Raw genomic sequence first — 22,677 nt, forward strand, 5'->3', positions numbered from 1 at the left:
TTTTGGGAGTAACAGGGAAAGAAGGGAAAACTAAAAGACTTCACAAATTGTAGAAGCCATAATTTAGTCTACCTCATTGTCTGCCCATGCGACAAAGGATATGTGGGAGAGACGAGTCTTGAGTTCAGAATCAGATACAGCTAACACAGATCAGCTATCAAAACACGAAAAACTCTGTCTCCCATGGTCCAACATTGTATCGATTTTAACCACAAAGAAAATGAACTGCGATGGCTCATTTTGGAAAAAACCAAAGGCATTCCTGGAAAAAATATTGATGCAGTAAGGAAACATTGTGAGACTTATTGGATCTATACCCTTAATACAGTCAAGGAGGACCTAAATGAAGACATCGTCTGGCAGATAACTTAATGGACTCAGTGATATTAAGCATGCCTTATTCTGTTGACTTATGGTGGGTCAGGTTGGTGGGGATGCGGATGGTTAGTCGATTTTAGAACATATAAACCTCTGCCTTTATAGGCAGACACCTGCCGCATCTGCACATTGTATGCATGCCTTTAATTCGGGGACTGATAGGAGGACAGGATTGGATCTCCTTTTAGTAATAAGTAATACCCTAGGATTTACATGCAGGCAGCCCATCATACTATCTATGTTTGGATAATACATAAGTCGCAACCTATTTAACGTGAGGTATGTTTCCTACTAATCATTCCTTTTTGCATTCCTACTAATCACGGCATTGTTCAGTCAGTCCATCCCATGGCAACTTGGAGATGTGTACATCTCTGTCTAATGTCACAGTCTGTTAAATATAGTTTAAAATATGCACAGTATGGGATGTAAGAACACCTTATCATGCTATCTAACAGACGTATAGTGGGTGTGTATGCCCTACTTACATCAGTACATTCCATCCTACTGCACTCCAGTTCTGCAATATTCAGGCTGGTAAACATTCCTCCCATCGTCTCATCTAGGTAAGATGCCGGAACTTAAATATCGACAGAAGACTACATGTTGGCACTGGATAGTATGTTCCATCATGTGCAATTTTTGCAAAACTCGGAAATAGATACCATTTCTCTATACTACCCCCAATATGCATATACATTAAAGAAATCACAGCTCTCGTATGTGAATTTTCATTTGCCCTCAACATGACGTTGCTGAGGCTCATTGTTGTATTAACAATAATTAGCCCCAACAGTATGCACACGTGTCACACAACACTCAGTGTGCCATGCCTCACATTTTCTTGCACGATGTGTGCAATATATCAAAATCCGAGTAATATTTAAAACCACATTTGTGTGAGGTTGCCACTTTTATTTAGTACTTGAAAAATGAGTCCAATATGGCGCACACACTTAGACAACATAGATCGATGTTTTACCATCTTGTCTTTCGCATCCCGGATATGACGTCATCTTTAATGGCAGGGCAACGTGATAATGAACTGCGCAATGACACCGTTTAGGGTATATAACGGACTAAGTGCTTTACACCGACGGAAAGAAGGAAAGCGTGACGAGCGAGCGCTACACGATAGGTAAGGAATAGGGAGTGCTCTTTGCAAATTGCATGACTGCAGGCTCATCGGTTGGGGGATTAGAGACCCACATACAACTGTGAGGAGGCTTCCAATTAGGATGTGTAGGCACTCCTAGAGAGAGTAACATATTGGACATATATCTTCTTCCAATCCTATGAGGGCAGACTTACTTTCCAAAGGGGAGCCAGGCAATTAGGTGCTTTGATCCATATACGTCATTATGAACCGCACAGCAGCACTCACCATGGGCTACGCCTACACTTCAGGAGTGCCCTACAAGATAAGACATTTGCTAACATCCCACATATTGCAAGTTGATTTATGCATGTCTTTACCCGCGGGTCCACACAAGACGCCATCCATATCGAGAAGTAATCCTCAGCAATATATACCACTAATCTTAAGAACAATAAGGATGCTGCTTGGTCAACGAGAAAGTAACATTAACCTTAAGAGGACGGATACACAAATAAAAAGGTTTGTGATCCTGCAAAACCATCAGTAAGCCTTACTTTAACAAACCTCTCTTAGACTTTACCTATAGTGATTATTAGTATATTGGTAGACTTGACACCATGCACTGTTCTTTTATAAAACTTAGGCTATCGGAGAGAGGACTCCCTCGGCACCGGGTTGAGAAGTTTTGGGCATCTAAGAATTGTCAGTGGTGTCGTATTACATTAGGACTTTACATACATTGCAAGATATCATAAGACAAGGTAAGCCAAAGTGGAAGCAATGCACATAGGGACTGCCACTAAGGTACTTAGAGCAAAAGCATTAGTAGTGAGTAAAAAAAGAAAACAAAACGGGCAACAGGCCTTTTCCATCTTATTTACCCAGGATCTCAAACATTATTCCAGTATCTATCAGGACCAACTCAATGCTGCTCCAATTTAGGAAAGAGTTTAAGACTCATTACTTGAAAGAACACTACATCACAATGCATTAACTCTTTATAATTCAGCTACCTCTCCTATGACTCATTGACTTAATGCTTGCTGTTCACCCTGTACAATACTCCGCTGTCTTTTGATTAGGTTTCTGCTACTGAAATACCACCTGTAGTGGCTTGACCTGAATGCCTTTTTTTCTTAAACATTTCTTTTTCAGAGGTTTGTAAAGTGCATATACTCACCCGTGAGGGTCTCAAAGCACTAGCAAGGGCAGTCAGCTCTGTTGGGTGCTGGGATCATCTGAAGAGCCAGGCCTTGAGGTCCTTCCTGAACTTGAGCAGTTTAGGGCTTTGCCAGAGGTGGAGGGTAAGGTTGTTCCAGGTCTTGGCTGCGAGGTAGGAGAAGGTCGGCTGATCGAAGGTTTCTCTTGGGTGCATGGACAGAGAGGTGGTTGTTTAGTTATGTTGGTTCGATGTTGTGGAGGGCCTTGTATGCCTGTGTGAGGAACTTGAAGGTCATTCTTCCTTCGATCCTAGCCATAGGAGATCGCGGAGGTGTTGGGTGATGTGGTTGTGTCTAGGATCAGTCTGGCTGCTGCGTTATGGACGGTCTGAGTTTGTTATTTTATTCCGGAGTAGAGGGCGGTGCCGTATTCAAGTTTGCTAGTGATGAGGTTTCGTGCATGGTCTGTCGGGTGGGGAGGTTTCCGAGGGCGCAGGGCCACCAGATGTCATCCCTTGCTGAGGAGGTAGAGCAAAGGATGAGGACTTCCATTTTCTTGGAGTTGAGTTTCAGGCAGTTCTTCTTCTTCCAGGTGGTGAGGGCTTTCATCCCGTCTTGGATGTTGTGCCTGGTGATGTTGGGTTCCTTGGTGAGGGAGAGGATGAGCTGGGTGTCGTCGGCATCGGAGATGATGTTGAGCCCATGGTTTCTGACGATAGTTGCTAGGGGGGCCATGTAGATATTGAATAGGGTGGGCTGAGGGAGGATACCTTGGGTACTCCACATCTGGTCTCTGGTCTGAGCGGTAGGGCGTGAATCTGACTCGCTGAGTTCTGCCTGTGAGAAATGAGCATATCCAGTCGAGGGCCTTTTCATGGATGCAGGTGTCATGGAGTATGTTGGTTAGCGTGAGGTGGGAGATGGTGTCAAAGGCAGCCGGGTGGTCAAGAAAGTTGAGGGCTGCCATTTGGCCTTGGTCAAGGAGGGCCCAGATGTAGTCGGTGGCAGCGAGTGGGACAGTCTCGTGCTGTGGTTTGTGCAGAATCCAGCATGGGAGATGTCCTGGACTTTGTTGGTTTCACTGAAGTTTGCTAGCTGGGTGTTGACGGCCTTTCCAATGACCTTGTCCATGAAGGGAAGCAGTGAGATGGGCCTGAAATTCGTGAGGTCTGTCGGGTCTGCAGAGGGCTTTTTCAGGAGGGGTTGACTTTGGCGTGTTTCCAGTCATCGGGGAATGTGGCGGTCTCAAGGGAGCAGTTGATCGTCCGGCTTAGTTTGGGTGCGATGGCTGTGGTGGTTCTGTGGAAGATGTGGGGGGACTGAGATCTGGCGGTGCTCCGGAGGGGATGCTCTTCATGGTTTTTAGGGTGTCTTCTGTCCTTAGCGGAGTCCCAGTGAGTAGGGTCTGTTGGGTGGGGTCGCTCAGGATGGGGTCTGACGCAATGCAGAGGTCTTGGTTGTCAAAGTTGTCATAGAGCGTCATAATGTTGAAGTGAAAAAAGTTGCAGAGTTTATTGCAGAGGTCTTGAGGGGGTGGAGTGAGACGTCTATTGTTTCACTGCCGGGTTTGGCAAATTCCTGGATGATGGAGAAGATTTCTTTGGAGTTGTGTGCATTTGTGAGGATTTTGTCTTGGAGGAAGTTCTTATTTGTGGATAATGATGAGTTGGTGGTTTGCTGTGGTGACTGTTCTGTAGGCAGTGCGTGTTTTCTGGGGTTTTGCTGTTCCTCCATGTCTTTTCAAGTCTTCAGCAGGAGCGCTTGGATTCTTGGAGTGCACCACCTTGCTTTCTTGTTGTGTTGGCCTGTAGCTTTCTTGAGGGGGGCGAGTGTGTCGGTGTAGTTAGTGATCCATCGATGGTAGTTGCATGCCCAATGTTAGTGTCTGATGTCGTTGGATGTGGAGTGCTAGTGAGGGTGGAGGTGAGCTGTTCTTCGATGACTTTGTTCCATCTCCTATGTTGGAGTGGTTCTCAAGGAGGTTGGTGGTGTTGGGGTCGTCGTGGTTGTCCAGGTGGAAGTTTAGGTCTCCGAGTAGTATGTTGTCTGTGGAGGCAAGGGCATGGGGTGGGATGAGGTCAGTGATATTGTCTATGAAAGGAGGATTGGGGCCAGGTGGCCTTTAGATGAGGGTTCTGTGGAGAGTCATTTTGGGGTTGGTCTGGATCTGGATGTGGAGATGTTCCATGGGGGTCGTAGCATTGTTTGGGCTAGTGTTTGACATGCGGAGGGAGCTTTTCGCAGGATTTTGTATTTGTCTGTAATGGCGGTTGCGATGTCAGGCGCAGAGTTGGCTATGGTCCATTTTTCTGTGAGGAGGGCAGCATTGTGCGTGTGGGTGTTGAGGAGATCCCAGATTTCTATGGCGTGCCTGTGTAGGGAGGGCACGTTGAATAGGATGAAGCTCAGTTGTTTGTGTGTGATATCGTCTGGTAGGGTGGTTGCTGCTGCTGGGGTCCGGAGGTGGGTGAAAGTGCAGCATCAGCAGGAGTTTAGGCCTTGAGTGTCGTTCTGCATTGAAAGCTGGCAGCTGTTGCTGTGCCGGGGGTTGAGAGCACAGAGGGTGCTGGAGTCATAATGGAGGGGGGCCAGAGGATCAGGGTCCCTGGCACTGGTCGCAGTCAGGTTACAGACAGGCGCACATGGGCTTGCCTTTGGCGCTCCAGTAACATCCTTACTGCACACCTACCATTAATTAGGGGTCAAGGGAGGGCGGTCAGCTGGGAGTCAGGAGTGTGAAGGACACCCTGCAGGGGAGGGGAAGAGGGGGAAGCAGCCACAGGTAGCGCTATAATGGGAAAGAGAGCAAAATAGAAAAGTGAGAGCAACATAAAGCAAAAAGAGAAAAGAGAGCAACAAGAGAAAAGAGGGCACAGAAGAAAAGCCAAGAGAGACAGAACAGCAGAAGAGCTGAGTGCTCTCCCAATGGACCACCAGGGATGAGGTGCAGGTAAGAGCCTGCGGGTGGAGGAGGACCTCAAACCTGCAGCAGAACAAGAGCACACGTCTCTAAGGGTTGTGCATTGGGTCTGGGCACTCTTGCCTACCTTCCCCATTTCCACACTATATCTAGAGCCTGCTCACTTGAAACTATCGATATACACATACCCAATTTCCATCCAGGGGCTCCTTCCATTCCTACCTTCTCAACCAGTCTATGATCACATCATCTCCTCCCCAGATCACACTTTTTTCTGTACTTTTAACATATTTCTGACAAACAGATGACAGTCAATAGATGGTAAGCAAGCAAATACAACCCTTCTAGACAATTTGACTTTACCTAAATTTGGTTCAATGTGCTTATGTTGTCCAGCCGAATCACCAGGCCTAGCACTGGGCCATGTTCCACCATATTTGTCCTAGAGAAACTTACCTCTGGCACCAGGGTTATTGTGTTCACCTGATTGCATAACATAGACAGTTTATAAGTCTAACATGCATTTGATGCAAAAATAATGTAGGTCAATTGCTGGTTCAACAAACCAGAAAACATAAAGCTAAAATGTATATACATTTTTGCAATTTTTTTTACATTTTGTCTTAATGCAAGAGCATAGGAACAAGACCACATTATAATACAAACGTTTGGAGATAATAACTAATGACAGGTACTAGTATCTCCTTGTGGAAAGGAGTGTGAGAAGTTAATGATGATATGTAATAAGCAATACTAACAGGAGCTGAATTCACTGCTTTCTAGAATCATAGGGGCATATCTACAAGAAGGCAATAGAAAATTATCGCCGCTTTAGCAGCCGTTTTTGGCCGAAAAGCGGCGATAATTTTATCGCCTAATCAGCAAGGTCACGCTATCGCGTGAAACCTTGCATTAGCGCACAAATTCTTAACGCCCAGTTTTGCATCTCTAATGAGATGCAAAGTGGGCCTTCCTGACCTGACATGACTGGAGAAATGTCGCTAAGCAACATTTCTCCTATCATCAAGCCCCACGCTATGAAGCATAGCGGCAGGAAAAGTAGCGATAACCCCTGTTATCGCTACTTTCCTTACGCCTGCTTCAGGACTGACTTAGCCATGATATCCTATGGGAGGTGGATATCATGGCTAAGTATGTGAGGCCCTATCAGCAAGCTAGCGCCAAACTTCGTGAGATTATCGCTGGGTTTCCAGCAATAATCTCATGTTTGGCAGTTAGCGCTAGGATTTTTATCACTTTTGAGATAAGCGTTGCTAATAGCACCCTATCTCAGCGATCCACGCTAGCCGGCGATAATTATCCGAGTGCTAAGTGTGCTTAGCGATAATTATCGCCGGTTGTTGCTGATATGCCCCTTGTTTTGTTGTGCCAACCTCAGAATGAAGCTACGTTTTTCTAACTGGTCAGCAAAAATTTGCAATTGGACAACATGAAGTTATATGGCTGTGGTATATTTAAAATGCATTTAAGGTTACAGGAATACTATGATTTCAGCTATCTTTTCCCTTTTGTGAGTGTGTGTGAAAATAGTTTCAAAGAGCAGGCAGAGGTCCCAGGGCCCTCTGCCAGCCCTTAAAAATGAAACTGAAAAGTTGTATTTTTCTTTTTTTAATGCATCCCATTTTCCTTTAAGGAAAACTGATAGCATTTTTTTTTTTTAAAAAACCTTTGTTTAAAAAGCCAGCACCACCATCTCCGGGAGTTTTCGCCATTCCCAATGGGGTCGCAAATTTCGACTCCCTCATGAATATTAAGGAGGCATGCAATTTGTGACCCCATTAGGAATCGCAAATAGTGTCTGAGACACTGTTGTACATTAATAGTTGCAATTTGCGAGTCGCAATTTGACCCAATTTCTGACTCGCAAAATTGAACGGTCGTACATCTGGCCCTTAGTTTTTTACTCATTAAATTCCTGATGCTAGATTGGTGATACAATATGTTAGTTAGGAAAGTGTAACAAGGGAAGAGAATGAATCATTTGATGCATTGGAAAGATGGGTGCTGTGGAATCTGGACTAATTTACATGAAACAACGTTTTTGTGACTAGTGGCTACTCCACTACCATGGTTGTCTTAACTGTTAGAGCAAACAATGCCATAACTGGCCAAAAGAAGATCTTTCCTGAACAATGTTAGCATGATATTGATAGAAAAATAATATAGCCTAAATATCACCACAATATTATGAATGTGTCGCGGCTGTGTTAGCAGCTTACCTGAAAACCACTAACCTGACTAGAAGACAGCAGGGACGATGTTCGAAGAAAGGTCCTTCTTCCCGATAGCGCGGCTACCCCCAGAGAGGAAACAACTACTCTGGGAACTGGCGCCCCACCGGGAGGGAAGGGAGTGAAGGAACGGGACTGGAAAACTGTGCGATGGAATCTTTCGACGAGCCTCTGAGGCGTCGGGGCCTCGGGGAAGGTCGCACCAACTAGAAGGGAGCACAGGCAGACATCAGTATACGTCCCCCGGCCTGCAATGCCTACTACCCTCTATTGAGGACCCCAATCCGTTCCCCAACACAGCTTACCTCAAGGAATGGGGAAAAGGATGTTGTAGTTCCTCAGACAACAATGAACTCAAGGAAGAAAAATAGGTAAGTGATAGGAGGGACCGGCACGAGAGCGAGTCCAGTCGTGTCGTCCTCCACTGCAGTCTTTCCTAGCTGGTACGCTGTTCAATGCACAGCGTGCACCTAGGATCAAAATATCCTCAATACGAGTCAACGCTGTTATTGGCACAGCGTGGTATGAGCAGCTCTACTAACGGAGGGTTTTTTGAAGCTGTACTACGCGTTTTCAAGCACGCGTATAAGGGCCTAAGTACCTAGTAACAAGGTGAACAGGTTCTGTTCTCCTAAGGGAAGATAACCGGTGAGGAACCAAGGGTCTCGTGCTCCCGAGGAGCCCTACCTGTTCCTTTCGCGATGTCGGATGGAACGAAGCAAGCGCCCGACCTCCTGCGGGGAAGCACCTTCCGCCCGGCGCTATCCTGAAACGACTGAAGTCTCTGGAAGCAGCTTGATCTCTGGGTGAATCCGGAACGTTGAATATCACGCCCGACCTCCGGCGGGGAAGCACCGTCCGCCTGGCGTGCAGGAACGAAATAGGATTGTCAAGCCCCGCTTCCTGGACTGGGCGGGGCTTAAATAGCTGTCCAATCAGGAAACGCGCGGTTTCCCCAGCCGCGAGCTCGCGAAGCGGGGCGCTGTGGGAATTGTAGTTTAGTAACCGGTTGTCCGGTTGTCCGACAGCCGTGAGGAATACAGGCCATGACAGTACCCCCTCTGGAGGACCGCCGTCTCGGTGGTTGTCCTGGTTTTCCCGGATGAGTGGCATGGAAGTGCCTCAGTAATCTAGGGCAATGTAGGTTGTCTACGGGTTCCCATGTTCGGTCCTCCACCCCGTATCCTTTCCAGTCTACTAGATACTGCACCCTACCCCTCACTATCCTGGAATCCAGGAGTTCTTTGACTTCATACTCCTCTTGTCCGTCTATATCAACTGGTGGAGGGAGTGCTGGTAGTCTCATACCCTGGGGACATGGTTTTAGTAGGGACACATGGAACACCGGGTGGATTTTCCAGGCCTGGGGAAGAGACAATTTCATGGCTACTGGATTCACTACCTGTTCTATGCAATATGGGCCGATGTATTTAGGGCCCAGTTTGCCTCTTCCTTTTAGTCGCAAGTACTTAGTGGCCAACCATACCTTATCTCCTACTTGATAGCTAGGTTCCTGACTTCTCTTTTTATCAGCGTAGTGTTTGTATGTGGTTTGTGTGTTTTGTAGTTGCTTTCTTACTTCTTTAATCACTGTTCGGAGGTGGTCGTGGTGTTCTTGTATCGTGGGGTGCTGGGATTCTGCGGGCCATTCAAATGGAAGCATGTACGGGTGAAACCCGTATAAACAGAAGAATGGGGAACAACCTAGAGTGGCATGGTCAGCATTATTATATGAGAACTCGGCTAGCCATATCAAAGGAACCCAGTCCATAGTATTCTGTAGTGAAAAGCAGCGGAGATATTGTTCAAGTGTTTGGTTAAGACGTTCTGTCTTTCCGTCGGTCTGGGGATGATAACTGGTTGACAGTCTTGCGTCCACTCCCATGGTTGTACATAGCGATTTCCAAAATCGAGAAGTAAATTGGGAGCCTCTGTCGGTGATAAGAACCCTGGGTAGTCCATGGGCCTTCACTATGTGTTGGAGGAAGGCCACTGCTAGTTCTGCTGACGTAGGTAATTGCTTCAATGGGATGAAGTGTCCCATCTTGGTAAGATGATCCACCACCACCAAGATGGTAGTGAAGCCGTCACATGGGGGCATTTCTACAATGAAGTCCATTGATACGGTGTGCCACGGGAGTGCGGGTATCGGAATGGGGCGAAGTAGCCCCATAGGTCGTGCATGGCTGGTTTTGCTCTGGGCACACACAAAGCAATTTTGGATATACTCCTTGGTGTCGTTCTTCATCGTGGGCCACCAAAAGGAACGTTCTAAGGATGCGATGGTCTTGTGTTCTCCCAGGTGTCCTCCTAAGGTCGTGTCATGCGCCCAAGAGATAGCTTGTTGCTGCTGAGGTTGGTCTGGAAGGTATAACCTTCGGTTGTGATAGAGAAATTCCTTTTCTGAGGAACGAATGTCGGGATCATCGTCAATCCACTGTTGCAGGTCGATTTGTTTGAGTGTCTCTCGTAGGTCCTCCAAAAAGGAGTCCGAAAAGGTTGTTGCCAGGGTCGTGGGATGAAATGCTTCCATCGGGAGAATGGGTGGTCCCTCTGGGAGTCCTTCTGGCTTGTTTTCTATTGGGAAGGGAATGCGTGACAGTGCATCAGCTTTCCCATTTCGTGTTCCGGGTTTGTATCTAATCATAAAGTCGTAGTCTGAGAAGAATAAGGACCATCGGAGTTGTCTGGGCGTGAGGGCCTTTGCTGATTTTAGGAAGAGTAAGTTTCTGTGGTCTGTGTAGATCTCAACTGTGTGTCTGGCTCCCTGGAGGTAGTGTCGCCATTCTTCACAGGCTCTTTTTATGGCGAGGAGTTCCTTGTCTGTTATGGAATAGTTTATTTCGCAAGGTGTAAGTTTTTTGGAGTAGTATGCCACTGGATGTATTTGTCCTGTTTCTGGGTGTCTTTGGGAGAGAATACCTCCCAACGCAAATTGAGATGCATCAGTCTCTACGATGTACGGTAGACTGGGATCTGGGTGTCGAAGTATGGGAGCTTGAGTGAACCTATTCTTCAGCTCTTGAAATGCTTGTTCTGCTTCTTTATCCCATATGAAGGGGGTGTGTTTGCGGAGGAGGCGTGTGATGGGGTGGATAACCCTGGAGAAATTCTTAATGAACCGCCTATAATAATTTGCGAATCCAAGAAAGCTTTGAATTGCCTTGATATTCTTGGGAGCTTTCCATAGAACGATGGCCTCCACCTTTCCCGCATCCATCTGAAATCCTTGGGCATTGATGACATATCCCAGGAATGATATTTCGTTCACGTGGAATAGGCACTTCTCCAGTTTGGCGTACAATGAATGTTGCCTGAGTCTGTCCAATACTACCTTAACATGCTCCACGTGTTCTTGTAGGTCTGTCGAATAAATAAGAATGTCATCGATATAGACTATGCAGATGGTGTCTAACAACCCCCGCAGTACGTCGTCCATGAAGTATTGGAAGGCTGCGGGGGCATTGCATAGCCCAAACGGCATTACCTGGTACTCATATAGTCCGAATTTTGTCCTGAAGGCTGTCTTCCACTCATCCCCTGTGCGAACCCTTACCAGGTGGTAAGCTCCTCGAAGATCCAATTTCGTAAACACACGAGCTCCTTTTAATTGGTCCAAGAGAACAGGTATGAGGGGTAATGGATATCGATTTTTTATAGTGATACTGTTAATTGCCCTATAATCGATACAGGTTCTCAATTCATCACAGTCCTTCTTGGATATAAAAAAAAGGGGGGAGGAAGCAGGGGATGAGGAGTGCCTGATAAATCCGGAAGCAAGGTTTTCGTCTAGGTAATTCTTTAGGTACCGTGTTTCTGGCTCAGTGAGGGCGTACACCCTACTACAAGGTATGTTGGCTCCTGCTTGGAGGTCAATACGGCAATCGTACGACCTATGGGGGGGCAGTCGTGTAGCCTTCTCTTTGTCAAAGACCTGGCTATACTCTTGGTATTCTTCTGGTAGTGTGGTACTGCAACAGAAGGTGTCTTCACATCCCTCCGCCAACAACCCTGCCACAGGACGGGTCTCCCTCTCTGTGAGGTCCGGTTCTGCCAGACAGTGTGCTTGGCAATACTCCGAAGTGAGGGATACGGACCTTTCCGACCATCGGATAACGGGGTCATGCAGGGTGAGCCATGGCATTCCCAAGATGAGGCGGAAGTGGGGAGCATCAATAAGGTCGAACTGTATGCTCTCCAGGTGATTCCTTCCCACCCTCATCTGGAGGGGAACGGTATGGTATTGCACCGGCCCTGAGGTAAGGGGTGTCCCATCTACCGCTTTTACCACCTCAGGGACTTTCTTCCGTATCGTCTGTACTCCTATGGCTTGGGCATAGGTCTGGTCGATGAAATTCCCTGTGGCTCCAGAATCCAAGAAGGCTGCCACTTCCACTGTGGTGGTGGGTCCGGTCCATAAGGTGATACATACATTCAGATGTGCTACAGACGGCTGGATAGTGTTGGCAAGCGATGCCGAGACCTTTTCCGTCTCTGGACCCAAGGGAGAGGTCTCCTTCAGTCTTGGGTCTTCCAGTTTTCCGTCGGTGGAAGAAGAGCGGCTGCTTGTTTAGGAGAAGGGGTTGGCCTTTCAGACGCGTTGGCTCGTGCCCGGCACTCACGGATAAAATGCCCGCTCTTTCCGCAATATAAGCAAAGCTTTTGTTGCCGGCGTTTCTCCTTCTCTTCTAAGGTTAAGGGCCCTCGAAGCCCCCCTAGTTGCATAGGTTCTGTCCCTTCGTTTGCCTTTGGGGGTAGGTCCGTGGCGGCCTTGGTACGCAGTGGCGGAAAACGAATCTCGGTTCTTCCTTTCTCTCCTTTTCGTTCTTGTACACGATGGTCTAATTGCACCGTCAGCTCGATCAGTTCCTCACAGGTATGCGGCAGCTGGACCACCTGGGACAGGACATCTTTTAATTCGCCCCTTAAGCCTTGAAAGAATAACGTCGTCCTTTTCTCTGGGGGCCAATCGGTTTCTACCACGAGGCGATTAAATGTGGTGATATAGGTGAGCAAATCCTGTGATCCCTGTCGCAGGGTTAGGAGTTCTTTATCCAGTGTCATCGTGTGTGATTTGCGGTCAAATAATTTCCTCATTTCCTTGCAAAAGTCCTGGAAATTATGGAGCACTGGATCGTTGCGTTCCATTAATGGAATGGTCCAACTGGCGGCATTTCCTCCCATGTACGACATCATAAAGGAGGTTTTCGCCTCCTCGTCCTGGAAAAGTGCTGGTTTGCATAAGAAGTGAAGTCTACTCTGGTTTAAGAAGATTTCAAATCTCTTCGGATCCCCGTAGAATCGCTCAGGAGGAGCGAGGGGAATGCTTTGAGTCTGTACGACATGCACAGTGGGAGCTGTGCCATCATGGGTGGCAGGAGCGGTCGGCATTGTAAAGGGTCCAGGACCCTGTGCCCCTCCCCCTAATGCTGGTGACGTGGTTTGAGGGGGGGGAAGAGTCCAATCCTTGATATACGACTTTTTCCCTTTCTCCTGTCGGGAAATGCCTGCCACTTCCCTGCGCAACGTTCCCAGTTCCTTTTTTAGTTCTTGGCTTTCTAGACGGGAAGTATGTACCTCTTGCTGGAGGGTTGCGAGGGTCTCCAGTAATGAATGTAGGACTATGTTAGTATCCATCGCCCGGGCTATCTAAGCTACGTGGGCTTGACAATCTGTCGCGGCTGTGTTAGCAGCTTACCTGAAAACCACTAACCTGACTAGAAGACAGCAGGGACGATGTTCGAAGAAAGGTCCTTCTTCCCGATAGCGCGGCTACCCCCAGAGAGGAAACAACTACTCTGGGAACTGGCGCCCCACCGGGAGGGAAGGGAGTGAAGGAACGGGACTGGAAAACTGTGCGATGGAATCTTTCGACGAGCCTCTGAGGCGTCGGGGCCTCGGGGAAGGTCGCACCAACTAGAAGGGAGCACAGGCAGACATCAGTATACGTCCCCCGGCCTGCAATGCCTACTACCCTCTATTGAGGACCCCAATCCGTTCCCCAACACAGCTTACCTCAAGGAATGGGGAAAAGGATGTTGTAGTTCCTCAGACAACAATGAACTCAAGGAAGAAAAATAGGTAAGTGATAGGAGGGACCGGCACGAGAGCGAGTCCAGTCGTGTCGTCCTCCACTGCAGTCTTTCCTAGCTGGTACGCTGTTCAATGCACAGCGTGCACCTAGGATCAAAATATCCTCAATACGAGTCAACGCTGTTATTGGCACAGCGTGGTATGAGCAGCTCTACTAACGGAGGGTTTTTTGAAGCTGTACTACGCGTTTTCAAGCACGCGTATAAGGGCCTAAGTACCTAGTAACAAGGTGAACAGGTTCTGTTCTCCTAAGGGAAGATAACCGGTGAGGAACCAAGGGTCTCGTGCTCCCGAGGAGCCCTACCTGTTCCTTTCGCGATGTCGGATGGAACGAAGCAAGCGCCCGACCTCCGGCGGGGAAGCACCTTCCGCCCGGCGCTATCCTGAAACGACTGAAGTCTCTGGAAGCAGCTTGATCTCTGGGTGAATCCGGAACGTTGAATATCACGCCCGACCTCCGGCGGGGAAGCACCGTCCGCCTGGCGTGCAGGAACGAAATAGGATTGTCAAGCCCCGCTTCCTGGACTGGGCGGGGCTTAAATAGCTGTCCAATCAGGAAACGCGCGGTTTCCCCAGCCGCGAGCTCGCGAAGCGGGGCGCTGTGGGAATTGTAGTTTAGTAACCGGTTGTCCGGTTGTCCGACAGCCGTGAGGAATACAGGCCATGACAGTATGTAAGTATACATACCTTTACTACACTTATATACATATAGGAACCTTGACTGCATATAACCGATCCCTCAAGAGGCATTAAGAATAGAAGTTGGTGATGTTGCATACATTTCCATTTTTGAAAGGTACAGTATTTGAATAAACTTGGCAACTTCTGGGGCATTATATTTTATATATATTTCATTTGGTAAACATGAGGAAATTCGATTTTCGACTTCGATCAAATTAACCCGCCATTTTGTAAACCGCTGCCATTTTGTGTTGCCCTCACTCAGGCAGCACAGTGAACAAAGTCTTTTCTGCTTTTCCTGCAATATTGTGTCAAAATAGCCTTCTGCCTCTATTTACAAAGCTGGTGTTAGGGACTGGCCGAGTACACTAATCCCTGTCTGGTTTTTCTAATCCCTGTCTTAACTATCTGTTGGTTCACACTATTCTCTTCTGACTTTATCTTATCTTCTGGCCTTCGCTGTCTTCTGCTCGTATTTTCTCGTTTCACAACTGTCCTCCAGAACACACAAACGTATCTCGCCACCTGCAAGTCAGTTACAGACACGTTAATACCTTAACCTGTGGGGAGGGGTGGCAAACACAGTTGAAGGAGAGGTTTCTTCGAGTTACTCGATACCTTGTTTTCCAACCTTTTCTATTGGCTCTGTCCTATCTCAAACTTCCCTTATTGGCTCTCGATGTGTGTGATAGGAGTGTTTTCTGGTTAATGTATATGTCTCCTATACCAATATAAGATTGTACGCCACGGAGTGAAGTGGCAGTCTCCTGAGAACATACTGTGTGTACTTCTAGGACAACTGTACTAGCTGCAGCTAATAAAATCTGATTTTTTACGCCGACAGAGTGTCCCCGTGTCTCTGTTAGCTGAAGCAGGAGAACCCAGGAGATTAAGGCGTACCCTGCACCGCCAGGCCCAAAAGGTTCTGGTTCTTTAACTGGCGCCCCATGTAGGGCGGTTTCAGAGGTAGTGGTTCTGCCTGAAGGTCGTGAGGAACCCCGCAAGAAAATTCTGGAGGAATCGCGAGCCACGTCAAGCGACCCCTGCATGTCGAAAGTGGTCCGAAGGTCTTTTGCAGCGTGGTTACTCCTTCCTGACGGCTACTGACGACTGCTGCCCTGACTGCCACCCTGCCTTGGCCCTCTTTTTGGTGATGTATGGTAAGGCGAGACGATAGATGGGCCTCTGTTGGTGTAAGAAGACATCTTAGTTAAGTATTGGTGGGTCGCTCCCACATTTGGTTCTTTGGTTCTTTGGTTCTTTGGTTCTTTGGTTCTTTGGTCCTTTGGTTCTTTGGTTCTTTGGTTCTTTGGTTCTTAGGTTCTTTGGGTCTTTGACTCGGGTATTGCAATAACCGAAGCCGAGGGGTAAGTACATTTGTGCTGTGTTAACTAAATTTGACCCCTTGATGTTTGTGAACAGTCCAGTGAAATAACGATGCCTGGTCTGACTCAGTTTAGGAAACTTTGTTGCTTTGGTTATAATAAGGATTCCCGGCTGGAGGACTCTTGTCCGATTCCTTCGGTTGGAACTCCTACTTATGAGCTCTATTCTAAACATGGTGTTGGCCCCTTTGCCTTTAACGAGGCATGGATCCGATACACGAAGAATGATGGTGTTTTAAAATGGCCAGAAAATGGTAGTTTTGAGCCTGATATATTAGATAATTAGGAAGCTATTTTATTTAAAAGAAAAGCCCGGCCGGCAATGTTTGACTCTTTTCGCCTTTGGCGTAAGGAAGCCAAACAGAGAAAAATTAAGCAAGAAAAACGAGATAGGAAAACACAGGGTATGACAATTATACAGGCTGCTCAACAATTTAAAGATGATGAAGTCGATAATGCGATGGAAATTTCAGAGAGACAGCATCATATGGCGATAGATAAATGCTATCCGATGCTGCCAGCTTCCCCTTCCGATAAAAGAAAGGATTCAGAGGAAGATCCCTTGATGTCTCACTTATTGAGATTGCTTCCACCCTATGTACAAGGTGCTAATGCACCCCCGTTGTTTCAGCCTGCTCAGGCGCCAGCTGCGCCTCCTCTTGCTCTGGCTCTTCCGCATTTGCCCACTCAAGTATTGCCGCCTCTGCCGGCTTTGCCTTCGACTCCTTTGCCTTCATCTTCTTTGCCCTCTGCTCACCCGGTAATTACCGATTCCTTTTCAATTAGTTCGCCTAATACTTTGTCCCTTATTCTTACATGCAATTCTCCGTCTATGCGTAAACGACTCACAGATACGGTTTCTGGTCTTTTATCTCCTTTCTTTGAAGCTTTAAATGTGTCTCCGGCTTTTTCTCGAAGATAGTCTCGTAGTCAGTTCCCAGCTTCCGAAGAACGAGAAAGGTTAAATTCTCTCGCTCGTAAATGGATTGAGAAGAGTCCCCAGTATAGTGTGCTCGACATTATGCCTACCTTCTCACAGTGGAATGCGCCTACGCAGAGATATGTTTTCAATGTCATGTGTGATACTCTCGTTAAAGGATGGGAGGATATGGATTTGGGTTCGGTCCCTCAGGGTCTGTTAGATATTCAGGCTGATTTTGATAAGGGTCTCATTGTGGGTTCCAAGGTTGAGGACCCCGTAAAGCGACTTGTTACCTTTAGAACCTTATTTACCTCCCAGACTTTTCTCGACTCCGATCCCTCATTTAGGTTGACACTGAAAAATTACCCAATGAGAGAGGTTCCTCCAGTGAGGAGAGAAGAGGTTGCGGGAGTAGGTGGTAATCCAGCTACTCCTGCTCACTTCCAGCATATCTGGGTACATGTTCCCTGGAAAAGATCTGAAGTTTTGGCTCTTAAACAGTCTTTACTGGATCCTCATAAGAACCCTGCAGGTTATTATAAAGAATTGTCACAGACCGTTGATGCCTGTATTATGAATTTAGCAGACATTGACATGTTAATGGGGAATGTAGCCCCACAAGTATTATGGGCTAAAATTCGTAAAGAGAATCATGCCCAAGAATTAGGTGGAAATTGGGATGCTATCACTGCCGCAGATAGAGATCAAGTGGGTGGTGCGAAGCCTGATGCTTTGATTTCAGAACTCCCTGGTAGGATTATTACATTAATGAAAACGATGATGCCTGCCTTGAGAGTTAACTGGGATATACTAGCCGCGTGCAAACAGAAGAAGTATGAGAGTGTCTCCGATTTTTTCACTCGTTTCGAAGAGACATTCATTGATCACAGTGGTCAAGATATGACTACGGAAGGTGGACAGCGATTATTTGTGGATAAGTTTGTAATCAACCTGCTTCCCGAGCTGTCACACAAGTTGAAAGACTCCGAGAGTTCATGGGCTGTTTCTTCTTCAGCCCAGATATTGGCTACTGCTCAATATTATGAAAATAGAGATAAAGAAGAAAAAGATAAGCAAGAGAAAAAGACTAAAGAATTGAAAACTAAGGTTCTCTTGCAACAGGCTTATCCACCACGTTATGCTCAGCCCCAGTTTCAACAGCCTCCGCAGTTTCAGTGGGTGTATCAAAAACCTGAGCCATATATTCCGCGACCTTTGTTAGGTCCTAATCAATGTGCCTATTGTAGGGATGAAGGTCATTTTAAGAATAGATGTCCGGTTTTATTGCAGCGTAATGGCACACCATCTGCTCCATGAGGTCGTGCTGGCCTCCAGTCAGCAAACAGAGGTAGAGGTCGAGGTATGTTGACTCAAGAACAGCGTTCCCTTCCTCCTCCTAATTCCGTGAATTACTTTGATCAGCAAAACGTTCGGTCTACACAGTACTACAATGAGGATTGTTATGTTGAAGGCGATAATGAAGGTCTTCATGCTAACTAGGACAGCCATGGACAAAGTAAGGGAGTTGTGTCGATTCCAGTAGATCAGAATGGACCTTATGTTAATGTCACTACAATGGGTGTTTCAGAGCCATTTCTCTTAGAAACTGGTGCGATGAGAAGCTCTATCATTCATTCAAAACTCCATGGGGCACCTTTGTCTGGCTTAACAAATGTATCTGTAGGTTTTTCTGGTGCCCCAGTTCATAACCCGGTCTCTGGCCCTTTGCCTATTTCAATTGGCCCTTATGATTTGGAAGCTCTGCTTCTCTTAACGAATGGTTGCGGCGAGAATCTATTGGGCTTAGATCTACTAAAAAGAATGCATGCCACAATATCCTGTTCTCCTTCTGGTGTATATCTTACTCTAGGACAAAGATTGACTTCTCCAATGTATTTGTCTAAAGATCAGTTCCCACCTGAATTGCTCTCTCTTCCTGCAACGCTTTGGGCTACGGGTCCGAATGACGTTGGTTGTCTTGAGATCCCACCGTATGTTGTTGCTCTCAAGCCCAATGCTGAATTGCCACGCGTTCCTCAATATAGAATTTCCACTGAAGGTGAAAGAGCGCTTTTGGAAATCATTCATGATTTAATTCAGAAGGGAGTGGTTGAGGAAACGAGAGGTAACATATGTAATAGCCCTATTCTTCCCGTTCTTAAACGCACTGATCCTTCTCAGCCTCCTGTTTATCGTTTTGTGATTGACCTTCGGGAGGTTAACAAAATTGTTGTACCACAGTTTCCAGTTGTCCCAGATATCACTGCACTGTTGACAATGATACCTTCCACAGCGGTTTGGTTTTCTGTTATCGATCTGAAAAATGCTTTCTTTAGTATTCCCATTGCCGAAGAAAGTAGAGATATTTTTGGCTTCTCTCTTGGAGGCCGAAGCTTCCGGTTTAAGCGCGCACCTCAGGGCTATTGTGAAAGTCCTTCTATTTATAGTCAAGCTTTGAAATAACATCTTGATGCTTTTTCTTTGCCGTCTCGTGCTGCTCTTATTCAGTACATGGACGACTTGTTGATAGCTGCTGATTCAGAGGACATATGCAAGAATGTGACGGTTGCATTGTTGCGACACTTGTCCGATCTTAATCATAAGGTTTCACCTTCTAAGCTACAATATGTTCGTCGAGAGGTTACCTACTTGGGTCATATCTTATCAAAGGAGGGAAGACGATTAACCCCAGAACGTATCCAAGCAATTGCGCAAATGTCTATGCCATCCACACAAAGAGAGGTACGTGCCTTCCTGGGCATTGCTTCCTATTGTAGGCAGTGGATCCCTAACTTCTCTCTATTGGCCAAACCTTTGTTGGCACTCACTTTGAAAGATACGCCTCAGCCCCTTCCGTGGACTGACGAATGTCAGAGGAGTTTTGCTGACTTACGTGCTGCTCTGTGTTCTGCTCCTGTACTAGGTACTCCTGATTACAGTAAACCTTTTACGCTCTATGTTCATGAAAAAAAAGGTTGTGCGTTGTCAGTCTTAACGCAGCGATTTGGAGACAAACAGCAGCCATGTGCCTATTTCTCAGCTACGTTAGATCCAGTAGCTAAAGCATTGCCTAGCTGTCTTAAAGCGACAGCAGCAGCAGCTATTTCTATTCGACAGTCGGCTGGAGTGGTGCTAGATAATACTCTCATTGTTATGGTGCCACATGCAGTGGATACTTTGCTTAACAGAACAAAAACACAGCATCTTACGAGTGCCCGTTTGACTGGATATGAGCTGATGCTTTTAGCTACTCACGTACACATCAAACGATGTAACACTTTAAATCCAGCTACTTTGTTGCCTCTTCCAGAAGAGAAAGATGTTCAAGAACAACATGATTGTTTCCTCTGTACTGAGGAAGAGACAAAGGGTAGAATTGACCTGACAGATACGCCATTAGTGAATCCGGATGGAATGCTATGGGTAGATGGTTCTTGTTTTAAGCTTCCTAATGGAGAGACAACTTCAGCTTATTCGGTTACTACTTTGCATACAGTTGTAGAAACAGCACACATCAGACATAACTCAGCTCAAGCAGCTGAACTGATGGCCTTAACTAGAGCGTGTGTGTTATCCAAAGGAGAAAGAGTGAACGTGTATACCGATAGCCAATACGCTTTTGGTGTAGCGTTCAATTTCGGACGTCTATGGAAAGAAAGGGGATTCCTTACTTCCCATGGCACTAAAATACAACATGGTCAGTTGGTTACCAACCTTCTTGAGTCACTTGCTTTACCTACCCAGATAGCAATCGTGAAGTGTAGTGTGCACAAGAAGATTACTGACGATGTTGGTCGTGGAAATGCATTTGCGGATGTCAAGATGCAGAGAAATTCTTACTTGAGTCTTACACAGGAACAGAGATGCTGGTTCCCAACTCCCCCTCAAAGGCACTCCGGAGATCCAGTAAGATATCTAAATTCCAAGACTACCCTCTGGGGGGAAGGGGGAGTGGATAAAATAATAAACCAAGAAGAGACTGGTCCTGAAACTCGTCTTCTCTCCTTCGCCTGCTTCTTCTTCCGAACTGCAGACTGAATATTGTCTGAGAGAATCTAAATAGCAAACAACATTAATTAATCACTTATTCTACTTTATTTCGCTCTTTCCTTTCTCTCCTAGAGTCTTTGCCTACCCAAGAATTCAAGTACTGTGCCTCTCCTCTATCTTCGTTGTGTTGCTTGCTCTTGTTTTCTTGTTTAAACACCAGACCGATTCACCTATCAAACAAATAATACTTTTAGCCCCTTCTACCTCCTAGCTCACCTTGGGTAAGTATATTTGAATGGCTTTTACTTCACTTACTTCTCGAGTGGTGCTTCTATTCTTCTAAGTAATCTTGTTCTAACTGTCAGGTGTTTTGAAATGTAACTCTCCTCTTACTTTCTTGTAGGGTATTGCTGTGCAACTCTGTACTGGAAAGTATCTGTATAAATCTTTGACCTTATACATCGTTTAACATTTTGTCTCAGGTTCGATAAACTTTCCTCTTATTAGCAGAGGAAACGGTCGAATATGTCTTGTGGGTAAGTATCTGTCTAAGCCTCTTAACTTAGTGCAAGTCTTTCTATTTACATTATGCTTACGAAATATTCTATCTTTATTCAACTGTATTTTCACTTAGCTTATTTGTTCTCTCCTTTCTTTCCTCTGGATAAATTCGAGTGAACTTCTAGCCGCCAGGTCTCCTTCTTCCTTTGACGAGAATAATGAGGAAGAAACACCAGGTACGAAGCTGGAAAATCTTTTGCACTGACCTAAACTACTCCCGACGGGACTAGCAGACGATACCCAGACGAATTCCCGACAAATTATTTCTCTGGTACTAAAGTTCTGTGGAGCCTTTCCTGCTCGGTTGAATCTTCAGTGAAGTGCGCGTTTGACTCACAGCCTCAGAACACCTGTGGGGAAATAAACTAGACCGCCGCCGATTCAAAGGCAGCGACCATCTTAGAGTGCCTTTTTCGGTTCAGCTTAGTCCAACCATTGGTCCTTGTCATTATTCTTTCTCTTGGGCCATGACTTTTGTCTTGCAATGTGCTCATTATTGTCAAGGCACCTTGTGGAGGTCTGACAGCGGATGAGGTAGCTAAAAAGACAGCCAGAGATGCTACAAGTCGCATGTATGTTGCGGGCCCTGCAAATTAGGTCAGAGAAAGAGGAATGTATGAAGATACAGTAGAAAGTGTGAAATCAATTCAAGAAGAGGTTACAGAGAAAGAATTGAGTAGGTGGAAAGAAAGTACAGGAATGTTAGATGAGATGGGTTGTTGGGTGGAATTGTCAGAGCACCAACGTTGGCTGCTACCAGACGCCTATGTACTACCTGTAGTTACTATGGCGCATGGTCCAGCCCACCTAAGTGCGAAAGGAATATGCAAGCTTTTGGCTCCAGTATGGCAGAATGAGGGAATACCGAAGTGTGCAGAAAATGTAGTGAAACACTGTATCATTTGCTTAATGTACAATCCGGGAAAAGGAACCCCAACTCCAGCAGGTCATTTTGCTCCTCCGACCTATCCATTTGAGGTGTTGCAAATTGATTACATTCACATGGAACGATACAACAATCTCAAATATGGTCTAGTGGTGGTATGTGCCTTTTCCAGAGGGATAGAGGCATATCCCCTGAAAGACAATACTGCTCTATCCACAGCCAAAATACTTTTAAAGGAATTTTTCCCTAGATTTGGATTGCCGCGCATTGTCTGGAGTGACAATGGGGCCAAGTCATGCAAAAAGTTTGTTCAGGTCTTGGCATCAAGCAAAAATTCCAGTCAGCGGGTC

The sequence above is a fragment of the Triturus cristatus genome, chromosome 4_1 (genome assembly GCF_964204655.1).
Source record: "Triturus cristatus chromosome 4_1, aTriCri1.1, whole genome shotgun sequence".
NCBI classification, from domain to species: Eukaryota; Metazoa; Chordata; class Amphibia; order Caudata; family Salamandridae; genus Triturus; species Triturus cristatus.